We start from the raw sequence: 20932 nt of genomic DNA on the forward strand, positions 1-20932 counted from the left end.
TGCACAGCACTCACAGTACCAGTGTACAGGCCAGCCGTGATATCCAGCAACCTTGAGGGGGACCTGCAATCTCTCTGAATGTCCCACAGTGCAGCTTGATCAACTGAGTCGAATGCTTTATGAAAATCGATAAAGACTGCAGAGAAACTCTGCTGATATTCGCGTTTGCACTCCATGAGAACCCTCAGTGCCAGGATGCGGTTGTTGGTAGACTTCTTGGGCGTAAAACTAGACTACTCCAGTCATTGGTAGGTGAGCTAGTGATCACAGATCCTATTGAGGACAACCCTAGCAAGGACCTTACCTGGCACCAAGAGCAGTGTTATCCCCCTTTAGTTGCTGCAATCCAGGCGACCAACCTTCCCTTTCCAGATAGGGACGACAAGTCGTGTTTTCCAGTCAGTTGGGATTGCTTGCAGTGCCAGGAGGACCGCCTTATCACCAGCCTGGAGAAGTTCACCCTGGATACCAGAGATCCCTGCAGCCTTCCCCACACTCAGCTGGTTCAACACCTGTGCAATCTCCATGAGATTGGGTGGTTTACATCTAATTTGAGGATCAGCCTCAAGAACCGTAGATACAGAGATATCCAACATCCTAGGTGGAGGACCCACTATAAACAGCTGCTCAAAGTAGCCAGCCCAGTGGGTCATTATTTTTCATTTCATTAAATGTTAAAGGGTTAGAAAATAAAATATCCTCTAATATTTCAGAGTTAAAAGAAAAAAATTATTCTTCTATTTCCTTTTGTTTTCTTCTGAGTGTTAAGTCAGTTAAGTTGAACAGTTTTTAATTATTCTGTGCATGTTTTGAGTCAGTGTAATTGCACTTAATTGTAAAATGTAATGAAGTTTTAGTTCTTAATTTAAATTATATTGGTAATTGGTGGTTGTTTTTAGAATGTTCATCTGACATAGCTGACAGCTGTCAGATTTAGATTTTTTTAAGTTAGACCTATTTACTGTAAAAGATTTTAGATTAAAATGTTTTAAATATAATTCAGTATGATACAGTGGTGTGCTCTTGCTTTCTGGGGTTGGGTACACTGAGGATACAGTAGGATTAGGCTGGGTTTATTTAACATTAGTTTTATAATGATAGACATAGCCATATTGTTAAACACTTGGGGAGCAGTGCTCGATTGCACAGGTGGAGATTTTCATATTTATTTGAAAGAATGGGTTCCTTTTTTGTTTTTATTTTATTAGTTGCATCTTTTGTGATGCACTGTTTGTTTTGTGTAAGATCATCATGTTTGATCCATTACTTCTGCATTGGAATTAGCAAAATGAATGAAAATTTAAAAAAATTCCTAGTAGAGATTGGCTGGAGGCTTAAGCATAGAGGGGCTAGGGAGGAGTTTGTGTTTGTGCTTCCCCAAAATATATATTATGATGGTCCTAGCTAGTCAATTGTAGGAGGAATGATGATTCATATAGTTTCTCTAACTGCCTTGAAATTCATTTCTGGCTACTGAGTTGGCTAGAGGTGATTACGGTAGAAAAGTGTGCTAACTTCACTTCCCCCTCCATATTTAGCAGAAAGCCGCTTTGTTTTCATTCCATGCTGTTCTGTTCACAAAGCCTTGACCTCATATTCAGCAGCAATCAGTTAATCTCTATTTTATATAGCATCTTTCAGCAAATACAGTTATAGTGTGCTTTATTTCATCATATACTTTTCATCTTGATGCAGATTCTGTTGAACAAATCACCTTCCTACAATTAACAATGTAAATCCATCAACTTAGTGTTTAATAACCCTGCGTAACACTTAAGGCCGAATGGAATCAACAGAAACATGAGCTAAAGCAAGGTTCATTGTTCATGTCTAACTTATTTGTAATTCTGAAAACCTTTGCACACCAAGCCCATTTTTATTTGTCCAAAGTACTTATGCGTTTAATGAGCTTTGCTGTAAGGAAATGTGAGAATACGGTATACAACATACACAAAGGTACTTGTCTAAAAGTGAGACAAAAATAATGTATGGCTTTTAGTCATTTTTCTCCTATGTTTGCAACCTGCTAGTTAATTCAGAAGCCATTTTTTATTTGCATGTCATTCCGAGAGTACTGAGATTTAAAGACTGCTACCTTTACAGCTTGTTGAACAGTGACTTAAATAATTGAATATAAAAGTATGCAGTGTAATCAGCATAAATTAAACAGAAGCACGCATACACTTTATTTGGAATCCAGAACCTGGCACTCTTAAAAATTCTGTTATACTCGTAGATTTGAAGCTTTGCCCTAGTGAACCATTTCAACCGTTTTTATTATTGGTAATTTTTGCTTTTAGTTGAAGTCCCAAATTAACTGTACTTTCTGTGTTTTTGTGCATTTAGAAGACACTGCTATATGAGTTACTTATAGGAAATTAAAGATTTGTTTTTGATTTTCATTTTCAAAGTTTTAACTTTACCTTTTTAATTCACTTTTCTCTTTGAAGTGTATTCCCTAAATTTGATCTACTGTATATAGTAACAGTTAACAATACGTGACATAGATGAGTTGTAAATAACAATATATGTGAGAGAGTAACTAGATATTTTGATATTGTCTTTTTCTTTTCTCCTTAGGAAGCTACTCCACAAACAATTTCAAAATAAAAATATCACAGTAATCTTAGGATGACAAATGATTCATCTAAAACTCTGATAAAACATGAACAGATTCTGTTGGGGATTTCTTAATTGACAAATAAAGAATGAAACAAGTAAATATATATATAAATATATATATGCAACAGAAATACTCTTATAATCTTATTTCTGCAGGATAGTGCATCACAGCTAAGACTCATCAGTTTGCTAATTTTCTTTCACTCTGATTGACCTCACTGTTTGTTTCTGTAGCTTGTTGAGTATTAGAGCTGTTATGTTGCTGGCAGTCTGCTTGCCTTGAGGGTAGTAATTTCTGTCTGTTGTTACAAGTTTGTGGGTGAATTCAGGCCACTGTTAATCAGTGATTAGAGATTTTGTGTCCTCTGGCAAGGATTTTTTTTTCTTGTTTAGTGGACAGACAGTATTTATGTTTAATCCCTTATGTATTAAATCTCCATTTTGTTAGTTGGCAAGTGTTCATCAGAACTTTTTCATGTTTGTATGCAATGTGTTGTAGTTTAACAGGGTTTGAATGTATAAAAATTAGAATATTTTAAAACATGTTTGGTAAGTGTATGATACTAAATTTAATCAATAAAAGTTTGGCATTTTAGTGTGCACCTTGAGATGCATGGGCTGATGGCTTGCCCAGAACAAGTTTCTCCCCCGGACATTTCATCACTTGAGAACCCACTAATCCAGGGTTGTCTAAAAAGTCATTCCTGGAGTACCACCTCTGTTCTAGCTTCTTTCTGAACTCCCACTTTAATAGAAAATGGCATTTTTGTTGTTTTAAGATTCAGCATTTAAGGTTCCAGAAAGTTCACGTATTTTTCTTTTTCTTTTCTATGGAATCTACCTATGTTTTTTTGTAATTAACATGTACTGATTACTATTCCTAAACTTGTTTGTGAAAACTTTGATCTAAATTGTATTTCTTTTTTCTATTATTTTAATAATATCTATTATTACTTAATAAATACCACACAAACACCTGAATGTTTGTGAATGAACAGTTCCCTTTAGAACATATAACTGTTTGTACTGGTTTCTGTATTAATTAACATTGTTTAGCTTTTTGATTACAGTACCTTTTTTACCTGTGTGCTGTTTACAAATAAATGTTTGAATACCTGTTCCCATTTCCAGTTTTATGTTGTGGAGTGAGTTTGTTTATGCATGAAAAACAATTAATTTTTTTTGGGCAAGAGCAAGCCAATACATCCCATTATACAAGAAGCTAGTTAAAGTCTGTACACACTTGTTGAAGTTTTTTGCATTTATTCATGCAATATTAAGATATTGTAACAAACAAATGAATTGTTTAAATCAGGGTCTCTTAATATGGATCACAGGTTGTCGCCATTGTGTCACAAGTTACTGTTGTATTTAATGGTAATGGGCCATTGATGGTTTGCAGAGTGGGTTGTGGTCGGTTGCTGTGGATTGATTAAGCAATCAACATTGCACTGACAATCGTCCTTGATGATTCTTCAAAGTGAAAAAAGTACCCTCTTTAATGATCTTCCACAATTCTTCAAAGAGGTACACTGACGATCGTCCTCCATAATCCAAAGGGAGAGTAATTGCACTGACAATCCATTTGGTCATTCAACAAAGAATTGGTCTCAAAAATACAAAAAGGGCAAAGTTGGGTCCCAACAAAAACAAAAATGTAAGAACTCCTGGTTGTATTTTTTTTGTTTCAGTTCCTTTGCCTAATTAGGCTACAACCACAATACTACATTTTCATTTAAAAATGTAATTTTTGTGCCAAAATGATATCCGTCCATACTAACATTTTCACATCATTTACAAAATATCTATGTCCACACTAAAACAACTATAAATGCATGTGACAGACATTTGCATACACAAGACATGCAACACATTGGCAGAAAATTCTTAAAGGGTTGATCACGCTACAAGATTTATTGCAAAAGAGTAGCAACCAGTCAATTTGCCTTTTTGTGTATTACTGCAGCATTTAAACTGTACAAAACACAATTTAAGTGCATACAGGGAAGCAACACAACAAACGCCACAGAAGGAAAGTTTTCTAGGTCTGCTATGCTGGAATATAGTTTTCTTCCGTGAAGGCTGACCAGTCAGTGAATAAGACTTAATGACACAATCATTTCAGTGAAGGGCTACATAATAAGCACAAAGCAAATGAAGTGTGATTAGAGTCTGCATTTTTAAGTCTATGTTCTGACCTTTCCACATTGCAACACTGAGTCAGCATTTTCAAACGTTTGTGGCTTTGGAGAGTGTTTTCAGAAGTCTCCCATTTTGGAGGGTTAAAACCACCAAGGTAGTGTGGACAAAAAAGCACAAACTTTTTGAATGAAAATGTATGGAAACACTATAAATACTACTTTATGGAAACATCCGGCGGCGCCGTGAGTGGCAGCCTTTTCAGCAGCTCCGTGTATGACTGTATATGTATGTGTACTTTTCTACTTTTATTTTTCTATTTTTATTTATTGATCACTCCTATTACTTTATTTTATGTGGATTCGTTCCCTGGACACACTTACTTTTACAACGTGGGCATGGATTTTTACACGCCGAGACTCGCATATTCAAGTACTCAACTTCGAGCGCTGAGAACAAATGCCAGTGCCGGTGTGGTTCCCTATTTACCTGACGAGGTAAGAAGGCGGTATCGTGGCAGCAGAGCTGGCAATAAGCTAAAAATGAAGCGGCTTGCGAGAAAGTGGCGTTTCAAGCCTTCGGTGCCTTCTGTAATTCTGGGGAATGTAAACTCAGTCTCAAATAAGATCGACGAACTGGCTGCGCTGGTGAAAAATGTCAGGACCTACAGAGAATGCAGTTTGTTGTGTTTTTGCGAAACCTGGCTAAATAACACCATCCCAGATGCCAACGTGGAGCTACCCGGGTTTAGCACAGTTAGAGCGGACAGAGATGCAAGTACCTGTGGGAAGCACAAAGGAGGAGGACTCGCTCTCTATGTTAATACACGGTGGTGTAACTCTGGACACATTAACGTCAAAATCTCCACTTGCTGCAGGGATATCGAACTGTTGGCCGTAAGTTTACGTCCCTACTACTTGCCCAGAGAGTTTGGACATGTCATTGTTGTCATCGTGTATATTCCTCCTCGGGCGGACGAGGAGTCAGCGAGTGACATCATCCATTCTGCTGTTGCTAAGTTACAAACGCAGCACCCTGAGGCGCTTGTGCTAATCGCTGGAGACTTTAACCATGTGACGCTGGACAAAACATTACCTGCATTCTCCCAGTATGTGGACTGTAACACCTGGGGAAATAAGACTATTGATTTACTGTATGCAAACGTTAATGACGCATACAGCGCCACCCCGCTGCCTGCGCTTGGGAAAGCAGATCATAACCTGGTTCTGCTTCAGCCTCACTATAAACCAAAAGTGAGAGTCCTACCTGTAACCACACGATCATTCAGGAAGTGGACCCCGGAGGCTGAGAATACTCTGAGAGAACTTTTTGGAACTACAGACTGGGATATCCTGCAGGGATCTCATAATGAGAACATTGAGGAAGTTGTTGACTGCACTACTGACTACATCAACTTCTGTATGGACATTGTAGTTCCAGTAAGAACTGTACGCTGCTATGCTAACAAGCAGCCATGGATTACAAGTGACATCAAGGGCCTTTTGAACCAGAAGAAAAGGGCTTTTAAAAACGGTGATCAGCATGAGCTCAAGCGTGTGCAGAAGGAACTCCGAGTCCAGCTCAGGGCGGCGAAGGAGCAGTACAGGAGAAAGCTGGAGCAGAAGTTGCAGAATAACAGCATGAAGGAAATGTGGGATGGGATGAAGATCATCACTGGGTGCAGCTCGAAGCGAGGTACCACCATTGAGAGAGACGTGAAGAGAGCAAACCAAATGAACAACTTTTTTAACAGGTTTGACCACCCTAACCCACTCTCACTCTCACCTCGGAGTATTGCACCCTCCACACATCCTTCTGCTGATACCAGCATAGGAAAGACATCCCCACCCATAATTACAACAGCGCAAGTGAGCAAAGAGCTGAGGAGACTTCGTGCCAGCAAAGCAGCGGGTCCAGATGGAGTATCGCCACGACTGCTGAAGGTCTGTGCATCAGAGCTGGGGGGCCCTCTACAGCGCATCTTCAACCTGAGCCTGGAACAGGGGAAAGTCCCGAGGCTTTGGAAAACATCTTGTATCACCCCAATCCCAAAGGTATCACATCCTAGTGAGCTGAATGACTTTCGGCCTGTTGCTCTGACATCACATGTGATGAAGACCATGGAGAGGCTGCTGCTTCACCACCTTAGGCCACAGGTTCAACACGCCCTCGACCCTCTGCAGTTTGCATATCAGGAGAAGGTGGGAACAGAGGATGCCATCATCTATATGCTACACCGATCCCTCTCTCACTTGGACAGAGGTAGTGGTGCTGTAAGAATTATGTTTCTAGACTTCTCTAGTGCCTTCAACACAATCCAACCTCTGCTCCTTAGGGACAAGCTGACAGAGATGGGATTAGATTCATACCTAGTGGCATGGATCGTGGACTATCTTAAAGACAGACCTCAGTATGTGCGTCTTGGGAACTGCACGTCTGACATTGTGGTCAGCAACACAGGAGCGCCACAGGGGACTGTACTTTCTCCGGTCCTGTTCAGCCTATATACATCGGACTTCCAATACAACTCGGAGTCCTGCCATGTGCAAAAGTTCGCTGATGACACTGCTATCGTGGGCTGCATCAGGAATGGGCTGGAGGAGGAGTATAGGGACCTAATCAATGACTTTGTTAAATGGTGCGACTCAAACCACCTACACCTGAACACCAGCAAAACCAAAGAGCTGGTGGTGGATTTTAGGAGGCCCAGACCCCTCATGGACCCAGTGATCATCAGAGATGACTGTGTGCAGATGGTGCAGACCTATAAATATCTGGGAGTGCAGCTGGATGATAAATTAGACTGGACTGCCAATACTGATGCGCTGTGCAAGAAAGGACAGAGCCGGTTATACTACCTTAGAAGGCTGGCGTCCTTCAACATCTGCAATAAGATGCTGCAGATGTTCTATCAGACAGTTGTGGCGAGCGCCCTCTTCTACGCAGTGGTGTGCTGGGGAGGCAGCATTAAGAGGAAAGACGCCTCACGTCTGGACAAACTGGTGAGGAAGGCAAGCTCTATTGTTGGCATGGAGCTGGACAGTTTAACATCTGTGGCAGAGCAAAGGGCGCTCAGCAGGCTCCTATCAATTATGGAGAATCCACTGCATCCACTTAATAGTATCATCTCCAGACAGAAGAGCAGCTTCAGCGACAGACTGCTGTCACTGTCCTGCTCCACTGACAGACTGAGGAGATCGTTCCTCCCCCAAACTATGCAACTCTTTAATTCCACCCAGAGGGGTAAACGTTAACATTCAACATTATACATAGTTATTGTCTGTTTTTCTGTTTTTCACCTGCATTATCATCATTCTTTAATTTAATATTATTTATTGTATCAGTATGCTGCTGCTGAAGAATGTGAATTTCCCATTGGGATTAATAAAGTATCTATCTATCTATCTCTATCTCTACCTGTTACTTTGATTCTGTTTGCCACCGTTTAAAAAAAAAAATCCTGTTTACTTTGATATTTACCTCTCAAATTAATAAGTGAATGGTTTGACAGATGCTTCATAATTTACAATCCATAGTCTGAAATGTACTTTTCTTCCTGCTTACTTTGGTTATACATTGGGTTTAATGTCATTAATTAAACCACCAAGATATTCTTTAAGTATATTTTATGTATAGAGAGGATAAAAGATACAAAGATACTAAAATCAGTTGTGTTGGTGTATACACACAGACAAAACCTAGAAATTGTTATTTATTACACAATAAGGGCAGGTGTGTATTTTTTTTTGCAATTTTTATTAGGTTGTTAATAATTTTAAACGTAATGGTGATCAGTCACCTTTTAATGATGAAAACAGATTCTTCTTGGGAATGAGTTATGCATACATGTCTGACAGAAACCTGGTGAGTTTCTAAGCCTGCAACACACATGGCCCACACCAGGTATCATGGTATGGGGATCTGTGGATTACAGTGCTTATTCAAGCCTAGTGCCACACATTGATTAGTATAGATATGTTTCTTCCTTTCTGACACTGTTGGCTCCCTGGTAACACTCTTGTCTTCTTTGAAACCACATGGACAAGGAACAATTCTCTTAATGATGTAAGAGAAATAACACATTTGACAAGCAGAAAATCAGTTAAGCAGGACAATGGATAACATTTCCAAGCAGCAATTACACACCTAACGGTTTCATGCTATCATTTTCCGTAATCACCAAAATAATTCAAACTGAACAAGAATCTGGTACTTTTTCTTTACCCACAGCCTTCCTAATTGTAACATATTTGTAAACATTTTATATAAGTGCAGTTGTGTGTGTATGTGTGTGTGTTTTCTTTTCCATAACTGGGGCAGTAAACTAAGTCATGGAAGTGCTGCTTTTTAGAGTTTGAGTGGCATAGTGTATAGTGGCATAGTGTTTTTTAAATGGTATAAATAATAGAAATCAACTGTCAAGTGCAAAGAATAATTAATACTCCAGGTCAATGCTGTACTATCAAAGGACAAGACATAGCTCAGACAATGAAGAAGAGAGAGAGAGACATCTGATTCTGGAAATGGCAACACTTTCTGTTCCCCAATATTCCTTTACCACTAGTACTCAACAATTTGTGTTGTCTTTTGACTTACTTTGGTGTTTACCATCTCAAAGTGTCAAATATGCACACTAAGAGTCTCCTCTGTTATATTTACTGCTTAATTATATAACTTGCGTATGCTCACTGGTATGAAAGTGAATTAATGTCTCTGCTGACCTATAAACGGTGAACGCAGTGACAAGCACATAGGAAAATTACCTTCCTGTTAATATACATATCTGATACTGAATGTGCTTTTAGTTGAAAAATTTTTAAAACATTGAAAATGCTATAGCCAGTGCTTGTAACTAATGAAAAATCAAATGAAAAATATAGCTTTTGCCATTAAAATCTTGCCTCTGAACACCAAATATATGTTTTTACCTTTTTGGAGGTTTTTAATTTTGATATGTGCAGTCAAAGAAACATCAGTTACTTTTTTATCTGTCATTTTTATATTAACTTGTTAAAACATAGGGGAATAAAAGTTAATCTTGATATTTAACCTATTTTGTGGCGATTTTTGTTTAGTGTTTGATAAGCTCTGTATGTTCAGTGTACAGTATTGTGGTAATCTCTAAGAAAGCAAATCTGTTTCAACTTCAGATGTCTATTAATTTTGTCCCTGCCTGATGGTTTTGTGTATGTGCCTAATCCCAATCACTCTTGCAACAGGACTAGAGCCTTCTCTGAAAAGAACAACCAAATGCCACTCTCTGACTCCTTTTACATATTGTTGAAAGAGGACCATGGTCAAAACCCCTACAAGTAGGTAATAATGGCCTGTTGTAATGCCATATTCCATATCTTTGTCTTAGATTGCACAGATTTAATACTAAAAACATTTTTGAAAAATCTCCCTTAATCTAATGAACAAATCCAACATACTATATATTGCCTCTGCTTATAGTATTTGATTTCTGGTATGGTCCATATCAAGGATATGGCACTGGGTTAAAGGTTGGGAAGGAGTGCAGAATTCCTTGCAGGATGTATACACATCCTTCTGCTCAGTCATATCACATCAGAATAGTTTAATATCACCAACATAATTTTAAATGTGTAAGGGAAAGGGCAGCCATCAAGTACATGTTAAGAACTGCAATTTAGGTTACATTTGAACAGTTTTGCGAGCTCATAGAGATTGAAAGAGACAATACAGTTCAAAGATGGATGCAAATGAGCAGACAAACCAGAAACTCACACCAAAAGCACAGGAGGAAACAGACAAAATATTCTAGCATCAACGTCTTCTTGGAAAAGAAGCAAAAAGGTCAAGTTTGTTTGTTTCAGAGAAACACTATGAGAGGATTGTCTGCAATCCAATGCTGCATACATTATTGTTAATCTGCACTTTGCACAATACATCTACTGTATATGTCTTAGAATTGGACTGTTGTAAGTAGTCATTTCAGTCTTAAAGAAGATGCTTAAGCCTTTGAATAAAGCTCAAAAAATGTATTAGCATTTGAGCCCTCTTTTGGGGTGTATGGCATCCTGTTTTTCTTTTTCTTTTTAAGAAAGATACAGTGAGTAAACCAAGTAATTCCAGCAATTATGAATCGGGATTTAAATCATGTTCTATATTCTTTCTTTGGTTATGTTACTTTTCTGCCCTTTTACACTTTAAGATAAAATTTAAATCATGTATTGCTGCATTTTCTGTGGTCTAAAGTCAGAAAGTGTGCATTTCAAAGATGTGGCATAGAAAGAAAACCTCTACACAAGTACCGATATATAGAGTATAGTAGCACAATTCTTCTGATTAACCTTTGATACATTCATGCTTCATACTGTCATTTTTTTAGGTACTCCTACTGTTACAGTTTTTATGCTTGCCTTAGCTTTTAGCACATTGACATGCCATTAAAGCCACCTCCAGATATAGCCTTTATAAAATATGCAGTATGAACGTAGTAACATGCTATTACAATATTAAAAGAAGCTCTTAAATAAAGGCCTATATTAGTAATACGTTTATTTGTCTTTCAGGATTGGCGTATTACTTCAGCAGCAATTATCTAGACTTTGTTCAGTGGTATTTAGTCTGAAACCTCTTTATTTCACTTACCGTATTTTATAATTTTATTATCCCTTAAAGGAAAAGTACATGATATTGCTTCAGAGAACAAAAATGTTTACAGTATTCAATTGGTAGTAAAAGTGCCAAAAAAAGTACTATATCAACATTTAATTAAATGTCATTGATATTCATTTACTGTTGTGCTACAGTAGTTTGATAGCTTATGGAACAGATGTGTCCCTTAAATGAAGTAAGTTTGGAGCTGAAGAGCTTGGTTCTCGGACCAATCCCTAAACATCATTTTAGTTCAGGGGTCCTCAATCCCAGTCCTGGAGGGCCACAATGGCTGCAGGTTTTTGTTCTAACCTGGTTTCTTAATTAGAAAGCAATCCTTGCGAATAATTTAATTTCCTGGCTTGTTAGTGCTTTAACTCTGCTATGTCCACTCATTCTCATATCCTAGATTTTCTTCCCCTTTCTAAGGATTTCATCCAAATGATTTAAAGGCTAAAATGGAGGAGTAATTCTCAGTCCTTCACTTTTTTCTCTTCACTTTCCTTCCAAGTATTTAATTAAACCCAATAGTGCATGATAAATATACACAGGTGTAAATGGTAACAAGCTAAATGGAGAAATGCCGCTCTCTTTTGTCATTTTCATGTTATTGCTAATTAGGAGCAATTAAGACTAAAATAAGCAATAAGGGTTCAAAATCTTAACAAGCAAGGCAACTAAAGTGAAGCAGAAGTGTTACTTGAGCAATAAGGGCCTCTTATTAAGCAATTGGGTTGGAGCAAAAACCTGCAGCCACTGTGGCCCTCCAGGACTGTGATTGAGAACCTCTGTTTTAGTTGGATATTGTATGTTAAGCACTGGTCTCTGCAGGTTGTTGCTGCTTTTGTGCTGAAAGTATCTTGCAACTTTTTGTGTTCACAATATTGTAAAGCCCAACTTTAAATTGGTAATACGTGGTGTAAAATTACTTTTTCTTGAATAAATAGCTAAACCCTACCACTAAAATCTTTAGCTGCTTCAGTAATCAGTACTTCACTATTTATGACCTTTTTATTTGGCTTATTCCGTTACTCAATGCACCTTACAAGGTGAGAATAAAATTAGGTCATACTTGCATTTGTGGTCTATTATTTGGAAAAAAAAATCAGGGTGCTGTGGCTAATTTATTTCAGCAGCATTCATTCTTCAGCATGTCTTAACATGTTAAAGGTTGGTCTAGCTAGTTTTAAGGTGTGTGTATTCTAGGCTGCTTATTTGGACTTTAAATGAAGACATTTATTTCTTAGTATGGTTACATTAGTACATAGTAACAGAAATGTTTTTTTATAAATAAAAATGACTGGTTTTTCCTGATGTTGCTTAATGAACTGCCTCCCACATACAGTAAGCTGTATTTTGATCTCTGCCAAATCAGTAGTGTGTTTGATCCACAGGGCAGCTTTTGAATAATTTATTTTTCTAAGACACAGGTGGGACAGTGCTTCTCATCTTTCACTTACATATGTTTTCTTACTAGGCATGCAGCTAATGTAATGAATTTAATTCACCTTTAAACTTTTTCCCTAAACTGGTATCAGTGAAATGACTTTTTAAGGTTGATCAATTGTGGTTGTCTTGTTGCCATAATTATTGCCAGGTTTTTATTAGTTATTAAATAATAGTCCTGGATAACCTAGATTAAAAACAGTCTGTCCTGTTCATTTAAATAGGTAGGCACTCATTCACATATTTTTTAAAAGAATGTCAAGATCTCTTTTTCAAATTCAAATTTGTTTCAGATTCCTATTACTTTGTGTAAAATATGGAGCTGATTTGACTTCAATTCACAATCCATTAATTTTCATTAGGATTTTTGAGCGATTTATGATTGAATGGAATAAATGATTTTGGGTGATTTCTTTTGTTTAGTGCAATTGAGATGTGAATGTTGACTATTGCTGTTCAGATATCGCAGCATGACATCCAAGTTCATCCAGGTATTTATTTGGTTGCTCTTTTCTACACATCTTTGAGGGCTCCTGCTTTCTTTCTTTTCTGCATGAGACAATTTAGTCCCACTGTGCTCCAGATGTGGTCTCACCAGCACATTATAAAGTTTGAAATATAACTTCACTTGATTTATTTTGAACACTTTTGACATTATAATTTTAATTTTATTATTTGTCTTTTTAATTGTGTTTGTGATCTTAATAAATATGAACCATTCTTAATCTTTCCCAAGTTAATAATACATGTAAAAGAATAGTGGCTGTCTACTTTGATATGATTAGCCTCTCTGAACTTTTTGCACATACTTACATGATAAATTTCACACCCTATTAAGCCAAAGCACATTATTTTTTTTAGATTTCAACATGCATAATGTATGTATAAGAGAGGTGTGGAAAAAATAGAATACTTAATTTCCCCTTCCTTTCTGTTGTGTATATTATACAACTGTGCATTAAATATTGTCTGCGTTTAATAATAATTTCTAAACCTCTCAGAAAATACTAACAAAACACACAAACTGTTTACTTATGTTAACAGTTTAGCATCTGGTGTGAAAACTGTAGATGTAGTGCATGCGCTCATTTTTAGCCTGATTAAAACTATGAATGAAATAGAAAAATGTATTTGCTGGTTAAAAGTTTCAGATTTAACACTACAATACATAGTGAGTGTCCAAATAATGTTTGAGTACTATTTCTTTTTCTTTTTTCCCCCTATTTTTTTCTTTTTGATTCTGTTTTTTTTATTTTGCTAATCCTTTCATGAAATACATGCATTTTAGCTCTTCAGTTTTCACCATTAATTTGTTGTATGAAGAACACAATGTATAATACTGTATATATTTATATATTTTGGTACTAAAAGCATTTCATTTAAAAGCTACATGCAATAGGAATGTTGTAAATATAGAATAACTTTTATGGTGTATGTAATTTCTTTTGTGCTGAATATGGATATTCTTGCAAAAGCCTTGCAATGGCCTCTCTTTTGTGAAGCAACCCAGTCCTCTTTTAAAAAAAAAAAAAAAACATTCTAGAGACAGACATAATAAAATACTCCTCAAACGGTGAGCTTATTTTTCAGCTAGATCATTTTAGCATTTATTGTGAAAGCTGTAGATGTAGTACATGTATGTGCTCAATCTTAGCATAATTAAAAATCATCAATGAATGGTGGGGAAAAAAATAATTTGTAGTTGAATAGTTTCAATTTTAATACTGCATTACAAAATGAGTACTCAGTGGAGGTTTGAGTAATTTTTCTTTTCAAATCCTTTCATAGAAAACATGAAATTGTGATTATTTGCTTACATGATCAGTATAGACTTTTCCTTCTATATATTGAATCAGTACTCTGTGATTACAAGAAACACTAACACGTAATGGGACAAATGAAAATATATAAAGGTGCAAGTCTTATAAGCAATCAGTAACATGTTCATTCTCATTTGTCAGTTAAGCGTATTAATACATTCCTGTGTTCCCGAAACAGCATCACACAAACACCATGTGGAAGGAAGTGACTTTTTTCTATTTCCTTTCACTGTTATGAAAATGAAACTCTGCGCTGCCACCACCCTGCATTTGAACATAATTAAAAAAAAAAAAAAAAAAAAAACATTGTATTTGCATTCTGTCATTATCAGTAACAATCTCCTTTTGGCTATGTTGTATTTGCATTGTGATTTGCACTTTGTTTTCTTTCCTCTATTTCAAAACACAGATATGATACATACATACCTTGCTGATTTATTTCATTAACCTTGCACATTATATCTTGTATTTCATTAACCTTGACAAATATTTTCCAGGAAATTTGCCTTATGGTCAGTTCAGGTGCATATTTTTTCCTTAGAGCCACATGATGCCTTGCAAGGCCAGCATTACATCACACAGCTGTATCAGCATTGCATCATGCATGCATACTTTAAGTTTGCTGCTTGATCTGCTTTCCTTATTCATAATGTCACAATCCGATTCAGCTGCATGCATAAATAAGAGAAAAGTTTGTTTTTTTTTTGGTGGTAGTGCTCATAATATACAACACTAATACCTGCACTTTATCTCCTATCTGCATTACATGGCTAATTATCCATGCATTTCCTCCTTTTCTGTTAAGTTTAACACATCTTGTGGAGTTTGGGGAAGATCCTGAACATTCTGCAGTTTCACTGAACCCATGGTGAAATGAACTCTATGGGGTTCACTTATCACTGGCATTTACATATGCAGTTCCAGGTAATTGTACATAAATCCTGAAAGGTGTAGCAAAGCAGTGTGGAATCTGATATCACAATTACTTATTTCTTTTAATTTATTTATTCTTTTACATTAAATGTTTGGTAAGCAGTAATGTTAGTTCTGTGCATCACCTATATAATTATTTTATGTGCAAATATGTACTTGAAATATGAAAGACTATATAGATGGGAAGCAATTCACCACAGGTTGCCTTTTTCACAAGTTGAAATGAGGCTCTAGGGCTAAAAAGGCAATAAGAAACCAAATCAGCCACATTTCAAAAGCCATTTTCAAGCCCACTTTGTGTTTGAAATACTGCTGCTTCCATCCAAACAGAGTGAGTTAGTGTGTGTGTGTGTGTGTGTGCACAGCAAGAATGTAGAAATGGAGCAACGCATGCTGCACATATGAAACTCCACCTCCCAACCATCTATATAAGCATGAAGTATAGAATAATTTGCAAAACCTGCTTATCATTCTAGTAGACATTCTAGGGGTATAGTCTGATCACTGTGACCTTCTAGTGCTTGCCAGAATGCAATAAAAACATGCAAAAATTTTCTATATGCCAATTTTTAGCTGCTGTTACACATTTCTGATTCATTATAAAAAATGTTTACCAAAGTTCTTTGGTTTCTACCAGAGATGTTAAAATCTAACTTGGATAGGCCATTAGTCTTTCACAGGCACATCAATGAACACTCGCATGTGCAGGTTAGAATTGGTAGTTAACCTAAAGCAGGTGGTGCTGTGGTAGTGCTACTGACTTGCAGTAAGGAGATCATGGGTTTGCGTCCTGAGTACTGCCCGATGTGGAGAGCACTAGTGAGAAAAGCACTATATAAATGTAAAGAATTAATTATTATTATTAACTTGCAAATCCTTACGGTATGTTAGAGAAATGCCTGGAGAAACAACATGTTGACACAGATGAAATGTTTAAACTCTAGGACTGACAAGGCTTAAATTTGATTTTGCCAATGAAGGATTGGTGCTAACCACTGTGCCACAATAATTCCTGCGAGAACTGTATCTTCAGTAATTTGAGAAAAAAGCAATTACACACATTATTTCAGCATTTCAAATGTCAAGTTGCCTTATAGTTCAAGTAGCAAATCCTAAAGGTGGTCAGATTTCAAATGCTTAATGCAAATAGGAACCATGTAGCTATAATTGAAGTAAGGGATAAAGCTAGAGACCCAGTATTATCCTCTGCAATTAGATTCTCATTTTGGAATGGAAATTATGAGCATTGTAGATTTAATGCATTTCTGTTGGTCTTTGCATTGGGTGTACATGTACAGACTAAAAAAATCTGTATCTGTACTTCTTAGTTTGTGCGTCCAGTATAACTAAATGTTTTGAGCATCTTTTCTTTTGCTGATGCAAATAAACAAGAAAAGTGCCCAATAAAGTCATTTGTATTTAAAAACAGGTTGATGAAGATTTGTTGTTAACAGCAAAATTGTCAGACTGGTGAAAAATGTTAAAATTAAAGGAAGGTTTTTTTCTTTAGCTTTGTTTTGTACTTGATTAATAATATATTAACTTCAGTAACTAACATTTCATTAAGAGTGGACTTTTCACATAAATTAATTTCTTTCTATGTATAATTGGCTGTCCAATAAATGATTAGTCTGCAGAGTAAACAGGCCATCAAGTAGTGTAGTCACAGAATATTTATGTGGGCTTTAAAATTTAAAAACATAATACATCATATTTAAATTAAATACAGTACATTTCTTTAAAGTGCTATTGTGTAATGATTTGCATGATGCAAATTTATTGTTTCCCCTACTCCCCAAACAGTGTCAATCCACAATTCGGCCAAGTGTCATTTTCTGCAAGTTCTATCTTGTGTTTTGAGGATTATTAATACTGACTGAAAAAGAAGGAAGTGTGAATGGTACCAAAATGTGATGTAGACACGGCCATTACTTCTTTCTCTACCTTTTCTATGATAGAAGCTGGCTTAATGTTTAAAATGACACAGGAAGAAAAAAAAACTAAAAACTTTCATTGCTCATGTTCCCCATTGTAGATTTGATTACCTGTATTAACGTTTCAGCGTTTCATCATTAACCATCATTTATTTTGAAATTAAAAAGTGCTTTGAATTTTTCAATGATCTGTATTTCAGAATGTGTAGCAGTTAGTGTCTGCTTCAATAGTATAGCTTTAAACCTCTGGATCAGGAGGTGTGAGTATTCTAGACAATTTACTAAGAGCCCAACATGCACTTCATGTAATCTCTAACATCCAATGATATAAGATGCTACAGTTTGTGTTTAATTTTAATCCTACATTTCCAGTAATGTCATATGGATCTGTAAATGCTCAAGTTGTACAACCTATGCTTTATTAGGCAAGAAGCATCAGAGGGGCTAGGTAGTTATGCTGTGTGTTGTGTACCTGCTTGGAGTTCAGCCAGATTTTTTATTACTTGCCTGAGGAATAGTACAATTACTGCTTAATAGGTTGTGCTTTCCAGTTTAATGCTGTACTGTAAAACGCTGAGCCCCATGTTCTTTTAAATTTTTGCAGTGCATTATGCCATTTCTATAATTGTAGGCAAGGTGAACTGTGTCAGTGCTTTACAAAAGGCTAAATGAATATTACTTTAGAAAGCTTAGTGCTCAGAGCTTCAGAATATGTGGCTTATTACATGGTCTTGTGTAATGTCAGAACTGAGTGCTCTATAGAAAAAAAAATTCTTACATTGGCTAAATCCCTTGTGTATTTTGTGAGATTATATTTTTATTAATTGAATTGTGGTGACAGGCTCATTTTAGATTTGAGTATCTGGTGTTTAGACTGTTAAACATTATGAAATATGCCATAGGCCTTCTTAAATACATAGCTCTCTTCCCTGCTGTAACACAGTTGCTGGGCTCATTCCACACCTGGTGGTTGTTAGGATTGTGTACGTCTTATGTATTTAACATTCTTGAGCGTTGTATAGTGTTGATTCTCGGTTGCAGAATTTTATGTGAAAACATCGATCCAGCAGAGTTTAGAATTTATATGTGAAATGGAATGAATATTTGGATACTTAAGAATTATAGTTTTAGAAGATTAATGTTTTATGCCTAGAAAGGGGAAGGTTAAACAGAGATTTAAGTAGGCATTACAAAATATTAAAATAGGCCATGTGAATGCCAAAGATATTGTGAACAGGAAAACTGGTATTTTTACAAGTATGTTGGAATGTTAATTTAGGCTTGGATATAGACCTGGCACCCACTACTCCCAGCGTAGTTTCATTATTTTAAGCACTTAAGCAAGCTCTTTGTCTGTGCCTCAAACTGCAGATCTTATTTGTCTCCCATTATATAGTAATAAATTCTTTATTGGGTTTTGAATAGATTCCTGTTTTGTGTTTTCTTTATTAATTTTAGAAGCACACTATGTTCAGTGCTTGTTTATCTATCTTATATTTTTGTGCTCAAACTGGTTCCTAGAAACTCCTGCACTTTGAACACCAAATTTTAGTGATAACTTTATTTTTTTTTAAAGTCATATAGCCTTAATTTCTTCACGTTTTTATCCAGCTTTGCATTTGAGAACTTAATGTTGACGTCAGAGCATGTATTTTTAATCTGTTGGCACTGGCTGTTTTCTCTGTTAATGTTCAGAAGTTAAATGTATAAGCAGTGTCTATTTGCCTCATTTATCTGCCTCCTGTTAAGAGGGATTGCATTTATTTTTGATTTTTCTCAAATTATCTCTACCTCCTTTTGATTAACAGGGAAACTGACTTTGTTCTCACTGTTTTGTTATCTCCTTGTATTTCAGGTTATCAGTAACTTGAGGTCACATGCCAGAAGCAGAAGACTGTATAACATGTATTGGGTTGCATACAGTCATTAACAAGGAGGAATGTACCCAGCAACATGCTTGGTTAAACAGGTGAGATATTTTTTTTCTTTATCCTGTTTTCATCTTCAGATCCAGAAGATAATAAATACACATTGCAAAATTGTTTATCTCGGTGCACACAAATATTTTTGATAGATTTGTAATTGGAAGAAGGGTATCTTCTATTTATATTATGTATTTTAGCACTATTACTTGTCAAACTTGTGCTACTGAAATAGAAGGAACTAGTTTTACTCTAGGAAGAAAATAGTGTTGGATACCACATTTAGTAAGGAGTCCTCTTTGCATATTAATGTTAATAATGTTTATTTTTTGTTGTTTTATTATCTTTTCAGTTTAAAATATTGGTAACAAGAACTAGACAGTTGCCTTTTCAGTGAAGCTAATTTTATATTTCTATTTTTTAACATAACTTTTGTATTAATTACTTAGAATAAAATGTTACTGTCTCAGATGGGCAGCAAGTTTAGAAAATAAATGTAGAAATGGAATGATGTTTAGAATAAGAAATATTAAAGCTTGATGAGGTTTCTTTTTGTATTTTTTAATACATTATCAGTATTTTTATAGCACCAATTACGTGGAGCATCATCACAAGGGGTTATACAAAGAATATAAAATACTACAAAATTAAATTGAAATATTTATTAAAATGTAATTCAAATAAAAGGTAAAGTACTTGAGTATAAATCTTAATTTTAGTAGTAATAATTACAAGAGAGTGCCAATTATGCTGAGACGAGCTGGAGTCAGATACTGCACTGTTTTTTCATTGCATCCACTTTTGTAGTGATCAAGAAAATGTGAATCTAGGTGGATTTAAATAGTATTAACAGTGATTCAAAATACTCTTAATCCAATTAATTATATGTCTTCATAAATAGTGCATTATAAATGTAAACCTTTCTTAATTGAATATTATCTTTTTATTTAACACAAATATTTTTATGGAACATATCCAGGGACACACTATCATCTCAGTTTTTTAAAAGTGTATTTTTTACCTTTTTTTCTTGTTTCTCTTGTCTGTATTTTCAACACAAGCACATTAGCTCATACATTTTGAATGTTGAAGATTTACTATCCTTTAAAATTTTTTGTATACACTCAAACTCCAGTAATACAGCAAATACAGCATGTTAAGCAGTACCATAATCAGTATTCACATTTATTATTCAAGATTTAATTGAGTGAGACGCAAACTAATTTCATCATGAGGATTTATTTTTTCTATTGCTTAAGGTGCCTACTTTGTCCTCAATGAATACTGTTGTTGAAAGCTGAGAAAAGATAAACCTTGACGGATCTCTACACACCCATTAGAGTGTAGCTTTACTAAGAGTCTAGCCTTTAAGGTTATATGCTAAGTACCATTTTTTGTGAATATATACACAGCATTTTGTTAGTGTATATATTTTACATTTTCCCATTCACTTGTTGATATTTACACCTGTATATATTCCATGGCCATCTAATAA

At 35.7% G+C, this 20932-nt stretch overlaps 1 protein-coding gene across 1 annotated transcript in view; it reads left to right on the plus strand.

Moving 5' to 3' along the window:
* tjap1 (tight junction associated protein 1 (peripheral)) overlaps nucleotides 1–20932 on the plus strand; it is a 100468-nt gene that overhangs the window by 29459 nt on the left and 50077 nt on the right. Inside the window, exon 2 of the mRNA XM_028820154.2 lies at nucleotides 19371–19484. The gene's annotated coding sequence lies outside the window, so the exon portion shown is untranslated. The remainder of the gene's footprint in view (nucleotides 1–19370; nucleotides 19485–20932) is intronic.

The sequence above is a fragment of the Erpetoichthys calabaricus genome, chromosome 15 (assembly GCF_900747795.2).
Source record: "Erpetoichthys calabaricus chromosome 15, fErpCal1.3, whole genome shotgun sequence".
Taxonomy (NCBI): Eukaryota; Metazoa; Chordata; class Cladistia; order Polypteriformes; family Polypteridae; genus Erpetoichthys; species Erpetoichthys calabaricus.